Source organism: Ornithorhynchus anatinus, chromosome 2, assembly GCF_004115215.2.
Source record: "Ornithorhynchus anatinus isolate Pmale09 chromosome 2, mOrnAna1.pri.v4, whole genome shotgun sequence".
NCBI lineage: Eukaryota > Metazoa > Chordata > Mammalia > Monotremata > Ornithorhynchidae > Ornithorhynchus > Ornithorhynchus anatinus.
The window spans coordinates 16,412,974-16,427,529 of NC_041729.1; the positions used below are offsets into that span (position 1 = coordinate 16,412,974).

The window sequence follows — 14,556 nt, forward strand, 5'->3', positions numbered from 1 at the left end:
GTTCCCTGCCCTCCTCCCCCTCTGCAGCCCAGCCTAGCCCTCTTCCCACCCTCAGCCCTCCTGCTCAGCATCCCGCCCCACCCCCCGCGCCCCGCAGGCCTCTCCTTCTCCCCAGCTTTCCTCCTCCTCTTCCCTCAGGCCCCCTCACTTGCCCGCAGCCCTCCACCCCAGCCCACTTTCTCCCCCTCCTCCTCTATCCCTAGCCCTCTCCACCCTCCTCCCCAACCCACTTTCTCCTCCTCCCAACCCACTTTCTCCTCCTCCCCAGTCCACTTTCTCCTCCCCCTCAGCCCACTTTCTCCCCCTCCTCCTCCATCCCTGTCCCTCTCCACCTCCTTCAGCCCAACTTTCTCCTCCTCCATCCCTTTCACCCTCCACCCTCCTCCAGCCCACTTTCTCCTCCTCCTCCATCCCTGTCCCCCTCCATCCTTCTCCCCAGCCCATTTCCTCCTCCTCCAGCCCACTTTCTCCTCCTCCATCCCTGCCCCCCTCCATCCTCCCCGGCCCATTTTCTCCTCCTCCATCCCTGTCCCCCTCCACCCTCCTTCCCAGCCCATTTTCTCCTCCTCTTCCATCCCTGTCCCCCTCCACCTCCTCCAGCCCATTTTCTCCTCCTCCTCCTCCATCCCTGTCCCCCTCCATCCTCCTCCCCAGCCCACTTTCTCCTCCTCCATCCCTGTCCCTCTCCACCTCCTCCAGCTCACTTTCTCCTCCCCCATTCTTGTCACCCTCCACCCTCCTCCCCCTCCAGCCCACTTTCTTCTCCTCCTCCTCCTCCATCCCTGTCCCCCCATCCTCTTCCCCAGCCCACTCTCTTCTCCTCCTCCATCCCTGTCCCCCTCCACCCTCCTCCCCTTCCAGCCCACTTTCTCCTCCTCTCCCTCCTCCCCATTTCTCCTCCTCCCTCCCACCCCGGCCTGTCCTCCATCCTCCACCCTCCACCCCCATCCTGTCCCCGTGGTGCACCGTTGTACTTGGGCTGGGAGCTGAGGGAGCCGGGCCTTGGAAGCCCAGCCTGACTGACGGACGGACTGACTGACCTCTGAGGGCCGGAGAGGGGGGAAGGGGAAGGGGAGGGGGAGGGAGAAAGCTGCCAGAGCCCAGCCCGGCCCATCCTCCCCTCCCCTCCCCTCCTCGCCCCATGGGCCACCTGCCCCAGCAGCCCCAGCAGGAGAGGAGGCGGAGGAGGAAGAGGAGGAGGAGTGAGAGGAGGGGGGGCCATTCCTGAACGACTAGGACAGCAAACATTTCAGGTGAGCCGGGGAGGGGCGGGGAGATGGGGAGTGAATAATGTTCCTTAAGAGACGGTAAGGGATGGGGTACCCCTCTGGAACGTGTCCGCTGCTGAACTTTTCTTTCGCCCTCTATTTCGCATGCCTGGGTATGGTAGGGAATGACCACAATTAGTAATTAGGGGGGCAGGACCGTCCCCCCGGCCTCCGTCCCGGCCTTTATGGGTTTTCTGGTTCTCCTGACAGCCGCCGTGTCGCAGTGGGAAGGGAAAGGGAGAGGAGAAAAATCCATTCATTCCGTCGTATATATGGAGCGCTTACTCTGTGCAGAGCACTGTCCTAAGCGCTTGGAAAGTATGAACCTGAGGGGTTACATTCAAGGAGCAGTTTATCTAGTTCAAGGGGGATTGTTTTCCAACTGCCGGTGGAGGGGAGAAACGAAGCAGCACTTTGCCACCCCCCCTTGAAATATCATTATTATAGAGCTGAAGTGCTTAATGTGTGACACAAACTGTAAGAAACGCTGTGGTAGAGACGAGATCATCAGATTGGACACAGGTCCGGTTCCCCCAGCCCTTTAAGAGTGGGAAGAGAAGGGGAAAGGTGGGAAATCTTGGAAGGCGGCGGTGGGGGGGCCGACGACCCTCTTCTTTCAAACCACCAGAGCAGCCAAGGGAACAGGGTCTTCTTGGCAGAAGGAGTGGCATCTCGGCCACTCGAGTCTTTTTCTGCCAGCCTAGAGGTCCCGTGCGTTTTCAGACAGGAGATTGGGCCTTGGGAGGAGGGTGGGTGGAATAGGCGTGTGTTGTGTTGCTTTGTGATGGGCTGATGGTGACTGGCCTCACGCGTCTTGTCGAAACCGTATTGGGATGAGCAGAGCCTCCTAGGAGGGCAGAAGAGAAGCAAGCTTGTACCGTGCCAGCTCCCTGGGTAAGACTGGAGACTTGCGATCCGCATTGCAGGTGCAGGAGAAACGTCCCACAGACTTGCCCTCCCTCCTTTGTTTAGTGAAATCCCCCTCAAAGGATGCTTCTTGTGGGCCTGGGAGCTCATCGCTCTTTCCTTCTTTATTACATTTTATCCTCACGGTGGGGGCCGCAGCTCCTCCTTGCAAGTCGCTTCTGTTTCCTCTACTAGTAACCCTTTAAAGTTAGTTCCGTTGGGTGCCCGGGAACCTTTGATGCTAGAATTGTAGTTGACTTGTAACCAAAATGTTTGTTCCTGATATCGATAGTTATAATATTTTAGTGCCATCCTTGACCCTTGGATATTGGCCTTTTATTTAAAGGGATTTATAAGATTTCCCGCTTAAAATGTACCCGAACTGGTCTTTTTCTTAACTATTTTGCTTTTACGCATTTAAGAGAAACGGTCTGCAGAGATTAAAGTATGTCGTTGGTGCGACAGTCTTTGCCGGATTATCCTGCAAAGACAAGACAGACAGACGAGAAAGACAATAGACTCCTCCAAAACAAAATGAAGCTACATTATAATCCATCTCAGAGGCATTCCGTTTCATTAGACATCCACTTTATTTCAGTTATTCATTGAACAGCACACATTTTCAAAGGCTAAGGTAATTTTAATTTAAAGCTGTTTTGCGTAATTTCAGCACTATTTAAATGTTTTCGCTGTAGGGTTTGATTATGGAATTGAGCTGCTTTTTCTTTGGCAAAGATTGTTAAATTAAAAGATGCTCTTTTACAGTGATTTTTATTATCCCCCAAATAATTTGGAGATTTATACGTTTGTTAAGGGCCAACTTTCATCTTCAACTCCTTTGTGGAAAAATATTTCCTGAAGTATGTGTTTTATGTGCTGATTAGAAATTTAATATGAAGGTTATTACACAATATAACTTTCACGGTTCCTTCTGGATAAAAGATTCAGTACGCTAATTCAGTGTGTCAGTTCTTTTCTTTTGACTTTTAAATAAACCAGAGCTATTACTTGCATGTTAGAGTACCGCATATTAATCTGGTTGATGGAAAAATAATGTTAAATATCCAAGCCTCTGCCAGATCAGGTTCCCTATGGAAATTTGATGTTTCATTTTTTCTTTTAACATAGTTCTCATTGATCAGTAACCAAATTTAGAATAAAACATTTTGTGGAATTCGTCTTGAAGTCTCCTAGCTGGGTCTTGAAATATATGGAAATTGCCAACTGGATTCAAAGTGTATATGTGTGTGGGCGTGCAGATCTAATTTAATATTAGCATTACCTCATTGCCTCAGTGCTTTTGCAGCCAAATGAGTTATTAATAACCTCAATATTGGTGCCTTAAAATCTTTAAAATTACTGTCTTTCATAAAAACATTTCTGTTGTGAAAAGATAAGTATACTCATAGAGAGACCATTTGCAATAGAGTCTTGATAGTAGCGGAGGCTCACTCAAGTGCTTCCAATTTTACATTTTCATTTTGGATGAGTTGCTGCTAGTAACGATGAAAATAATTTTATGTAAAGGAGGGCATGGCTGTGCTGTGATCTATTTCAGAAGATCAAAAAATTGTTTGTTATTTTTAACTGAGATTTAATTTTATTCTGTTTTGTCTAAACTGAAAAGGTTGGGAATGAGAGGAGTAGCTGAGTTAATTTATGCCCTGATTTGTTTTTTCCTAAGAAGGAATTTTCTCCTTGCCTAATGGCTTTGCATTTTGCCAGCTGCTTACTGCAACACTCCATATGATAGCAGCCCATCCCATACTGTTTCAAAGACAGCCCAGGCAAGCACACCTGTGGTAGATATTTTTGTTGTTGATACACAGAGGGTAATTTTTCAATAAACGAGCATTGCTTTTGTCGATACAGTGAAAGCTGCTGGTGAAATAAACAAAACTGCCAAAATAATGGAGGCAATTAGCCCAGGAAAAGGGTTGAAGTTAAATAGAAGAGGTTAACTGAATTAGACCTCTTTGTTTGCAGAAGAAATCGGTATCCTGTCCGTATTGTAAATCTCTCCGGAACAGAATGGCCAGGCAACAGGAGTCTGTGGCCGTTCTGCCAGTGTCTGACCTCAGGGTATCCCCAACTACCTGGAGTGGAGCATGGTTCGTTAATATGTATGTGCAGTTCTTATTTTGCAAATCACTGAATTTTGGAACTTGACTAGTGAACCGACTTTGTTTTGGAGCCTCTCTTCAAACACCCAGAATTTGCCTGGTGCTAAATTTGGGGCTGGCAGTCTATTTTTAGTTGATACAAGGTCTAGTCAAAGAGTGTTATTTCCCTGGGAGTCAAAGGACAAGGTAAAAAGCATAATTGGTCCTGTTTGTTTGTGGGGGTAGCTTTTAGACTGTATCAGCGGGAAGCGATTGGACATGACCAGTACCTTCCTTGGGTCCTCTTAACATTTGAGAAGCATTTCCATGGTTCCACCACACTGAATCTGCCAGCTTCTGCCTGCCAACTCCATGGTGCTTCAAAGGAAAGAGGTCCTCATCCAATGACCTGCTCCCTCTCCTCTCCTCTCCCTCCTTCCTCCCCTGGTGAGATTTATCTCCTTTATAAACTCTGCACTTGAACCCAAAGAGTATTTTTCACTAAATGTATTTTGGTGCAGCTCATATTTAAATGATTGAATCAAGCAATCAATGGCTTTGAATGCTCATTGTGGGCAGCGTACTGTACTAAAGCCCGTGGGAGCATGCCATCCAATAGATTTAGTAAACCCCATCCCTGACCTCAAAAAACTTACAGTCTAGTGGAATGTATAGGATCCTACAACTTATATCATGATTTTGGCACTGCATTGAATTGTCTTTTGACATTAATGCTCAGTTCTCCTATAAGGAAGGAAGGTGTTACATTCTGGACAAACCCCACACTATTGAAAACTCACACCCCATTGCGCAGATACATACAAGTATTTCTTCCAGCATCACACTGTATTCTTTCCAGATAGACATGCATTGTCAAAAGAGCATTCCCTAAATCTCTAATATCACTTGATCCCAAATATGTTATTGAAGAGCTGAGGGCACATTGAGTAATTCCCCCCCGAAAAAAAAAACCATAAAAAAAATGGTTTTCCCAAAGTTGGCATTCATTTTTCACAAATGAAGACAATGAGGGGTATTTATCAAGTGCTTACTTTGTGCAGAGCATTTTACTTAGCACTTGGGAAAGTACAATTCATCAGAGTTGGTGGGCATAATCCCTGCCCTCAAGGAGCTTAATCTAGAGGAAGAGAGATATTAATATAAATAAATGTTACAAATATAAGTATGGGGCTGAGTGTGGGCTAATATCAAGTGCCAAAAGGGTACAGATCCAAGAGTGTAGATGATGGAGAAGGAGAGGGAGTCAGGAAAAAGAGGGCTTAATCGGGGAAAGGCTCTTGGAGAAGATCTGACCTTCATAAGACTTCGAAGGTGGGGAGAGTGGTGGTCCGACGAGGACGGAGGGGGAGGGAGTTCTGGCATGTCTGCAGCACTGCAGTTCATTCCATGGATTTTAGAGCATATCTGGAACCTGTGCAAGTCTTCTAGAATAGTTTTAGTTGTCCCTTGCCCAGATGGATGGCACTGTAGAAAAATAAGTGCTGGGGCTTGTATATAAATTTTGCAATACTGAGTGTCTGCTTTTGGATCATTAGTGAGTGTCTGCTCTTGGATCATTAGGATCCTATTTAGATATATTTATAGAAAGCTTGCATGTTAAATCATCCACTGCCACCTAAGAAGAAAGCCCAATCCGACCATTTTGCCGCTTCTACCCCTTGTCAGGACCCCATGTGAGATGCTGGCCAACCTAGTGGGAAGAGCCAAGGCCTGGCCATCAGGGGACCTGGGTTCTAATCTCCGCTCCGCTACTTGTCTGCCAGGTAATCCTGGGCAAGTCACTTCCCTTCTCAGGTTCCTCATCTGTACAGTGGGGATAAAATAATTGTCGACAATGATGATCATATGTAAACACTGTGTACCAAGAATTGAGCAAGCAGATCGAGTCAGACATAGTCCCTCTTGCGTGTGGAGCTCACAGTCTCAATCCCCATTTTTCAGATGATGTAACTGAGGCCCAGAGAAGTGAAGTGATTTGCCCAAGGTCACACAGCAGACAAGTGGCAGAGCTGGGATTAGAACCCATGACCTTCTGACTCCCAGGCCCTTGCTGTGTCCACCATGCCGTGCTGCTTCTCCCTCCCCCTTAGACTGCGAGCCCCATGGGAGGCAGAGACTCTGTCTAACCTGATTATTTTCTGTCTACCCTGGGGCTTAGTTCAATGCTTGGCACATAGTAAGTACTTAAGAAATTCCACATTTTCATTATCATCATTACTAACAACACACACCTTCCATCTTGTAGCTCTCAGGGCCCCCATCTCCCTCTGGTTTACTCATTTTTCTCAATTTATACTTTCGCATGATGTACAGTATTCCCTCTCAACTTCTTGAAAAGTTTAAAGGAGAGATTTTGTTCTGTCTCTCCTTCAGCAAACATAACCGCACTTAGCAGAAATTATGAGCTCAAAAATCCTACATTATTGCAGTGTTCAGATCAAGCCACCAGAAAGAAAATTACATTTTATCCCATTATTTCAAGAGTCTTTCAGAGGCACCCTTCGAGTTGTACTATTTACCTCTTGGGTATTTTTTTTAAATGAGTGGCTTTTTAAAAATTAGATCTTTTATTGTGTGTGTTGGTTTTTTGGGTTTTTTTGCTTATCAATTTTTCCCTGTAGCTGCAATATGTATCTTGCCCTATGCTGCAAAAGATAAATTTAAAAAACCATACCAGAAAAGATTGGTTTGTAAATGTTAAAGAAAATGTGCCTTTTTTCTGAATCCTTGTTTTTAAACAAAAAGGTTTGCTTTGGATAACAACCTGTTTCACCTTCCTGCTGTACTACCCTATGCCTCCTTAGATACATTGCAATATATGATATTCCATAAATAATAATGTTGGTATTTGTTAAGCACTTACTATGTGCTGTTAAGCTAAGCATTGTTCTAAGCGCTGGGGTAGATACAGGGTAATCGGGTTGTCCCACGTGAGGCTCACAGTCTTAATCCCCATTTTACAGATGAGGTAACTGAGGCACAGAGAAGTTAAGTGACTTGCCCACAGTCACACAGCTGCCAAGTGGTAGAGCCGGGATTTGAACCCATGACCTCTAACTCCCAAGCCCGTGCTCTTTCCACTGAGCCACGCGGCTTCCCACTGTATAGGGTGCTCTCCCGAATGCCCCATTAAGTTGTGGTCAGCTTAAGGTCATTTTAAGCTTAAGGTCACTGTGTTCTCCTTCTGTTCAGGTCACATACATGTATCTAACCCTTACTATTAATTTTACAATTCAAGGGACTAACCTCCTTAAGCATCCTTTAAATATTTACGTATTTTACCGCATTAGATCTTCTGGAACAACCAAAGCTCAGATATTTGTATACCCGGCCTGTACTGATGAAGTAAATATTTTTCCAGCTATGTTGTGAGATAATATGCCAGAGTACCATTGGAGAAGTAGCGTGGCTCAGTGGAAAGAGCATGGGCTTTGGAGTCAGGGCTCATGAGTTCGAATCCCAGCTCTGCCACTTGTCGGCTGTGTGACTGTGGGCAAGTCACTTAACTTCTCTGTGCCTCAGTTCCCTCATCTGTAAACTGGGGATTAAGACTGTGAGCCCCACGTGGGACAACCTGATTCCCCTATGTCTACCCCAGCGCTTAGAACAGTGCTCGGCACATAGTAAGCGCTTAACAAATACCAACATTATTATTATTATTATTATATGGGTTTCCCAAAGCATAAGGATATAAAAGAGAGCTAACTCATCATTTCCTTGTCCATCAGTAGTTTTTACCAAACTAGCCATATATGCAGAGTACTGTATAATTGGATGTGCTGGCGTGTTGACATGGAATTAATTCCAATCCCCCTCCTCCTCATCATCAATAGTATTTTCTGAGCACTTACTACGTGCAGAGCACTGTACTAAGCACTTGAGAACGTACACTATGACTGAGTTGGCAGATACATTCCAAGGGGAAAAAAGATAAATAAAAAAGATGACACAAATGATAGAAGTATCTAAATTGCTCTCTGAGGTAGTTGCTTATTTGGGGGGAATGGAAAATATAAATCCTACCTCTCATTTAAGGTGGTTAATCTCATATCATAATCATACTCCAAAGACAGACTGGATTGTTGGCTTGTTCTTGAAACTATTATCACAGCTTCCCTCAACCCCAACCCAGTGATCCATTTGCTAGCACCCCAGCTTGCAGAAGAGAAACCGTAGAAATAAACCAAGGGAGAGGCTCCCAAATTCAACCCTGGAGGTACTTTTGTTCAGGAGTGGGTTGGTAAATTAGAGATGGCAATGAAATCTTTTCGAATCTGGCCACTTAACAATACTATTAATCGGAGTGAAACTAGTTGAGGCCTGTGAAACAAGGCCTGGATTTTTGTGTGCCGATCTTGGTAGCATTTCCTCACCTTTTCCCATGCCCCTACTGGGCCAGCTTCTCTGTAAACCACATACCCACACTGGCCTTTTTCTGTGGTGCTTATAGCCCCAGGCTTCTCTCTTTCCTCTCCCTGCCCATCCATCGCACAACCTGCTTGTTCTAGATTCAGTCTTCTTTATCTTGTCCAGCCAGCTGCACCTGCTCACAATTTCTGAGGCTCAGTCACTCATCAGTCAATTACTGGTATTTTTTGAGCACTGTACTACGTGCAGAGCACTGTACTAAGTTCTTGGGAGAGTACCATATAACAGAGTTGGTAGACATGGTCCCTGCTCACAATGAATTACTTTTGCTGGGTCTCAGTTTCCCACTATGGCATATCTCTCTAGGGCCCATCTGGTTAACTTCCCAACTCCCTGGCTGGTTCTTCCCACTGAATCCTACCCCCCCAAACCCCTGCTACTTCCTCTATGTTCCCCTCCCCACCAGCCCCCGCTCTGTTTCTAGTCACTTCCACCTTTTCTTGTAGATTTAATTTGCCCCCCACAGTCTCTTTGACCCTGTTATAGTGTACTCTCCTGTGCGCTTAGTACAGGGCTCTGCGCACAGTAAGATCTCAAATATCATTGATTGATTGATTCAGTGACCCTTGCCCCTGCAGGCATAATGCAAACTTGCTCTTGAAGACAACTATTAGGCTATAAGGATCTAAATTTTGTAGGGCAGCTAGACAGTTCACAAAAGGAATTTTGGAAGCGCCAGAACACTGTCCGTGTGTTGCTCTCCACACTGTAATTTGAAAGATTTGGGAAATCTCAGAGAAGCAGCCTGGTCTAGTGGAAAGAAAATGGGCCTGGGAGTCAGAGGAGCTGGGTTGTAACGCCAGCTCTGTCAGTTGCTTGCTTTATGACCTTGGGCAAGTCACTTAACTTCTCTGTGCCTCAGTTCCCTCAACTGTAAAATGGGGATTAAATACCTATTCTCCCTCCTATCAATCGATCATATTTATTGAGTGTTTGCTAAGTGCAGAGCATTGTACTACACACCTGGGAGAGTGCAGTACAACAGAATTATCAGACATGTTCCCTGGCTGTGATGAGTTTACAGTCTAGAGGGAGCTTACTACTTAGACTGTGAGCTGCATGTGGGACAGGGACTGTGACCGACCTAATTAACGTGTACCTACCCCAATGCTTAGAAGAGTGTTTGACACCTAGTAAGCAGTTAACAAATGCCATTAGAAAAAGTGTAACTTGAATATAGAATGTAAAATATAAAATCCACAAAGGTGATGGGTGGCTCACAGAGACAGGTGCCAGATGTACTTGATTTGGAAAAGGTTTTTCCTCACTGTAGCTCTGACTGTTGCAGGAGGGTTTTGCCGTCAGGTGAGTGCTGAGAAGAGTCCTTTGAAATCTGCCCAGAAAGAGAAGTGACTGTCTGGCAAGGCTGCATTTCTCCCTGAATCTGAGTCAGTAGTATTGATTGCAAACCTACTATGTGGAGAGCGCTGTAATAAGAGCTTGGGAGAGGGTGATACAGTTAGTACGCGTGGGCCCTGCCCTCCAGAAGCTTTCAGTGTAGCAAGATTGATGGACATTAAATAATTTACAAATGGAAGGAGGAAAAGCTGATCTGTATATGCCCTGTGCTGATGCTTTTTTATGGTATTTAACCACTTGCTACATGCCAGACACTAAGCGCTGGGGTAGATAGAAGCTAATCAAGTTGGATACAGTCCATGTCCCACAAAGGGCTCACAATCTTAATCCCCATTTTTCAGATGAGGGAACTGAGGCACAGAGAAATTAAGTGACTTGCCCAAGGTCACGGACCACTCAAGTGGCAGAGCTTAGATTAGAACCCAGGTCCTTCTGACTGCTCTATCCACCAGGCCATGGTGCTCCTCTGTGTTCTGTCCAGCTTCAGTCTGTCTAGTTGTACAGAGGACAATTGTTTATTTTTTGTAGTTATTCTAGTACTTTGTTTTGCTTTTTGTTTTTGTTTTGCTTCCTTGTTTTTGCCTTTTCCAAGATTTCCCCAAGAAAGTGGAAAAGAGTCTCTCAACCCTTACTACTCTGAGTATCCTAGTCATTTGTCTCACTGGCCATACAAATTGGATGAGTGCATGCTAGTATCTGCAGTTCTCAAGGTCTCTGTCATCATCAGTAGCATTTATTGAGCACTGTACTAAGTTCTCTGACCTCAGACTGCACTTGTTCAATAGTATTTATTGAGCGTTTACTCTGTGCAGAGCACTGTACTAAGCGCTTGGAATGTACAATTCGGCAACAGATAGAGACAATCCCTGCCCAAGGAGGGGCTCACAGTCTAAACGGGGGAGACAGACAGCAAAGCGAAACAGAACAAAACAAAACAAGACAAATCATCAAGATAAATAGAATCAAGGAGATATACACCTCATTAACAAAATAAATAGGGTAATAATATATACAGATGAGCACAGTGCTGAGGGAAGGGGAAGGGGGGAGGGGAGGGGAAGCAGAGGGAAAAGGGGGACTCAGTCTGGGAAGGCCTCCAGTTGTCTCACGGTGCCTGCTGCTGGGGTTCCACACCAGACAATGTAGACGGCTAAGAGTAAACCATCACTACTACTGCAAAAATGAGTTCAAGTCCGTTAGAGCGTACCTTTCCCCTCTTCACCATTAGTGACTAGCAATCCTCACCCGAATGGCAAGGAGCCAGAAGAGTTACACTACTCCTTTTTCTTTTTTGGCCGTATTTTCCTCAGCCAAATGGGCAAGAGATTCACCCCTACACAGATACAGTCACCATCAGCAACATCTTGGAACTGACTTTTCTGAAGCATTACTTTCCACTAATGCCATCTCACTTTGGGTGCTGTACTATGTTCTGGGGGACTTGGGAACCTTTCTAAATAGCATATGGGAGTTCTGAGCCAAAGATGACCAAAGGGACACTATTTGAGCAGGTTTCCTGTTTTTCACAACGAGGTGCTCATGCACCAGGAAAACTTTTCTTCATGCTTCATTATAAAGAATGAAGGAGAAGAGTACTGGTGTATGTGACCTGAACAGAAGGAGAACACAGTGACCTTAAGCTGACCACAACTTAATGGGGCATTCGGGAGAGCAGCCTATGCAGTGTTAATTTCCTGCTCCCTAACCCTACAGTGGGGGTGAGAGAATCTGCCCTCTGCCTCTCCGGGATGATGGGAGGATTAATGAAAATGTCAAGAATACTTTGGCTCTCAGAAGAAAAGCTTTAGGAGAATATTCAGGGACATTGCTTGTATAGGGAATGAAGCTGCTGCCTTTTTGCCTTTTATTGGAATAAAAACCATCTACATTCTGGATCATAATCTGTGTCCCAAAGCTAATGCCATCTGAAACTGCTGCAATAACTGACCTGGAAGTAATTGCACTTCAAATGGGCAAACTGATCCATGGCTAAACCCTATTGCATCACTTCTCTGAATTTGTGTGCCCACCCTTAAGCATGTCCAGCCCACCCACGAAACTGGCCAGGACCGCCTTCAAATGTAATTTCATATTTGCTTGCAAAGGACGTCTCCAGCACATCCTGGAAATACTCTGATTAAATAACTACTCACCAGCTTGTCTTGCATCACTTGTAAGCCCCACCTCTTTCCGTGCCAAGTGGGGGAAGGTAGTCTGTCCCCCATTCGTCTTTCCACGATTCTATTATTATATTGGCCTCCCTGCCTCCATTCTTTCAATCGTACTTATTGAGCACTTACTGTGTGCAGAGCACTGTACTAAGAGCTTGGAAGAGCACAATATAATAATAGACACATTCCCTGCCTACAACTAGTTTACGGTCTACACCACGATGCCATCCACATAATCATCCTGAAATGCACACAGCATGTCTCCTCTCTCCTCAAAACCCTCCCATCCTTACCCGTCTTCCTCCCCATCAAGCAGTTTCCTTACCAGTGACTTCAAGACTTATCGGCTCTCCTCATCTTCGATTCCCCTGCTGGCGCTCTTTGCTCCTCCCGGGCCCACCTCCAATCCTTTGGTCACATTGTCCCAGGGGCCCGGACCTACAGTTACACCTCTCCCCCATATCTACCAAACTTCAGCCTTTCCCACCTTCGAAGCCCTTCTAAAATCCACTTCCTCCAACAAGCCTTCCCCAACTCGTTTTCAATAACCCTACTATTATCACCCTTTCATCTGCCTCTTGTTTTATTTATGGCAACCTCAGCATTTGTGTATGTTTGGTATTTATCTGCCTCTCCAGTCAGGGTCATAATTATGATTTTTTTCAAGCACTTACTACGTGCCAGGCACTATACTCAGTGCTGGGATACATACGAGACAATCAGTTTGGACACAGCCCCTATCCCACATGGGGCTTGCAGTCTAAGTAGGAGGAAGAAGAGTATTCACCCCCCTCTTAAGAGGAAACTGAGACCCAGAGAAGTTAAGTGACTTGTCCAAGGTCCTGCAGCAGGCAAGTGGCAGAGCCGGGACTAGAACTCAAGTCCTCTGGCTCCCAAGACTGTTCTCTTGGCACTTGGTCACACTGCTTCTTTAGCCCCTTCTTGGCAGGGAACGTGGTTTGTGCTTCTGTTCTTATCTCTCAAACACTTAGTAAAGCATACTACATTCTGCAGGTGCTCAGTAAGTACCATTATTAATAGTACTAAGTTTCGGTGCTGCTCCTCAGAGTTATAATCGAAGGATTCTATGGGTGATTGATTATTCATAGAAAACATTTTCCAAGTAAAATAAGATATTTGTTGAAGAAGTGGATTATGTGGTTTCAAAGGTTCTGTTGTTCTCTGACACAGGAAAGAATCACAATGCATAAAAAGAACATTTGGGAGCTAAACAATCCAAAGTGGCAACGGTAAATGAGCCTTTCTTCCATACAGCACAGGAAATTCAGACAAGAAACTATTAAAATTTGAACAGTCCAGGTTAGGACTGTCAAATCGTGGAGTGGCTGATGGTCAAGCATCATTAGCTGTACGCCTGGAAGTCCTCCAAAAATAATTACCGGAAATGAAGATCTAGGGAAATGGTAAATAACATTTTAAAATGATGTTTATCTTGTTTTAAAATCCCATGCCCTTTTGTATCGGTGTAGTTTCGTCTGTGTAAACATCCTCAGCAAAACAGTGTGACCTAATGGAAAGAGCTCAGGCCTGGGAGTCAGAAGACCTGGTTTCTTATCCCAGCCCCGCCACTTGTCTACTATGTGACCTTGGGGAAGTCACTTAACTTCTCTTTGCCTCAGTTCTCTCATCTGTAAAATGGGGATTCAATACCTGTTCTCCCTCATACTTACTGTGGGACCTGATTGTTGTGTGTCTGCCCCGGCGTTTAGTACAACACTTGGCAAATAGTAAATTATTATTATCATTGCTAATATTATTACAAAAGGTTATTTTGAATCTATCCTCCAAAGATCCTCATTTGTTGTTTTTCAATCTCGGTAAAAGTAAATGTAATGACTAAATTTTACAGTGCCTTTTAGTAGTCCACTAAATAACTTTCATAAACACACAGTGAGGTAACTGATACTTACTATTCTAAAGGCAAAATGAAAGAATTAAAGGAGGTAATGGCCAATGGTTGTTCAGCAAATAAATCCTATTATTTCCCACACCAAAACCAAAGGGAGAAGTACTACAGCAGTTCTTTGTTGCTGTGGCCCTAAATTGTTGCATCTGTATATGGCATTTCTTGTCACTAAAACACTGGATTGGTTTCACAGAAATTGGGTACTCTCGAGCCCCATTCTCCCAGGGCTCTGGAAGGTTAGGTCATTATGGGCAGGAAAACGCACGTCTGCTAATTCTATTGTATGGTACTGTCCCAAGCACTTAGAACGGTGCTCTATACATAGTAATTGTTCATTAAATACCACTGATTGATTGCTTTAGTAAGAAAACAAA

The 14,556-nt window shown here is 45.0% G+C and overlaps 1 protein-coding gene across 2 annotated transcripts in view; it reads left to right on the forward strand.

Moving 5' to 3' along the window:
* The first annotated feature begins 1,146 nt into the window (after positions 1 to 1,146).
* Positions 1,147 to 14,556, forward strand: part of CCDC92 (coiled-coil domain containing 92) — a 43,284-nt gene continuing 29,874 nt past the window's right edge. Inside the window, exon 1 of one of the 2 annotated variants that reach the window (XM_007666910.3) lies at positions 1,147 to 1,253. The gene's annotated coding sequence lies outside the window, so the exon portion shown is untranslated. Of the gene's footprint in view, positions 1,254 to 13,520; positions 13,680 to 14,556 lie in introns of those variants that run through there. The other variant, XM_007666911.4, reaches the window with a different exon arrangement.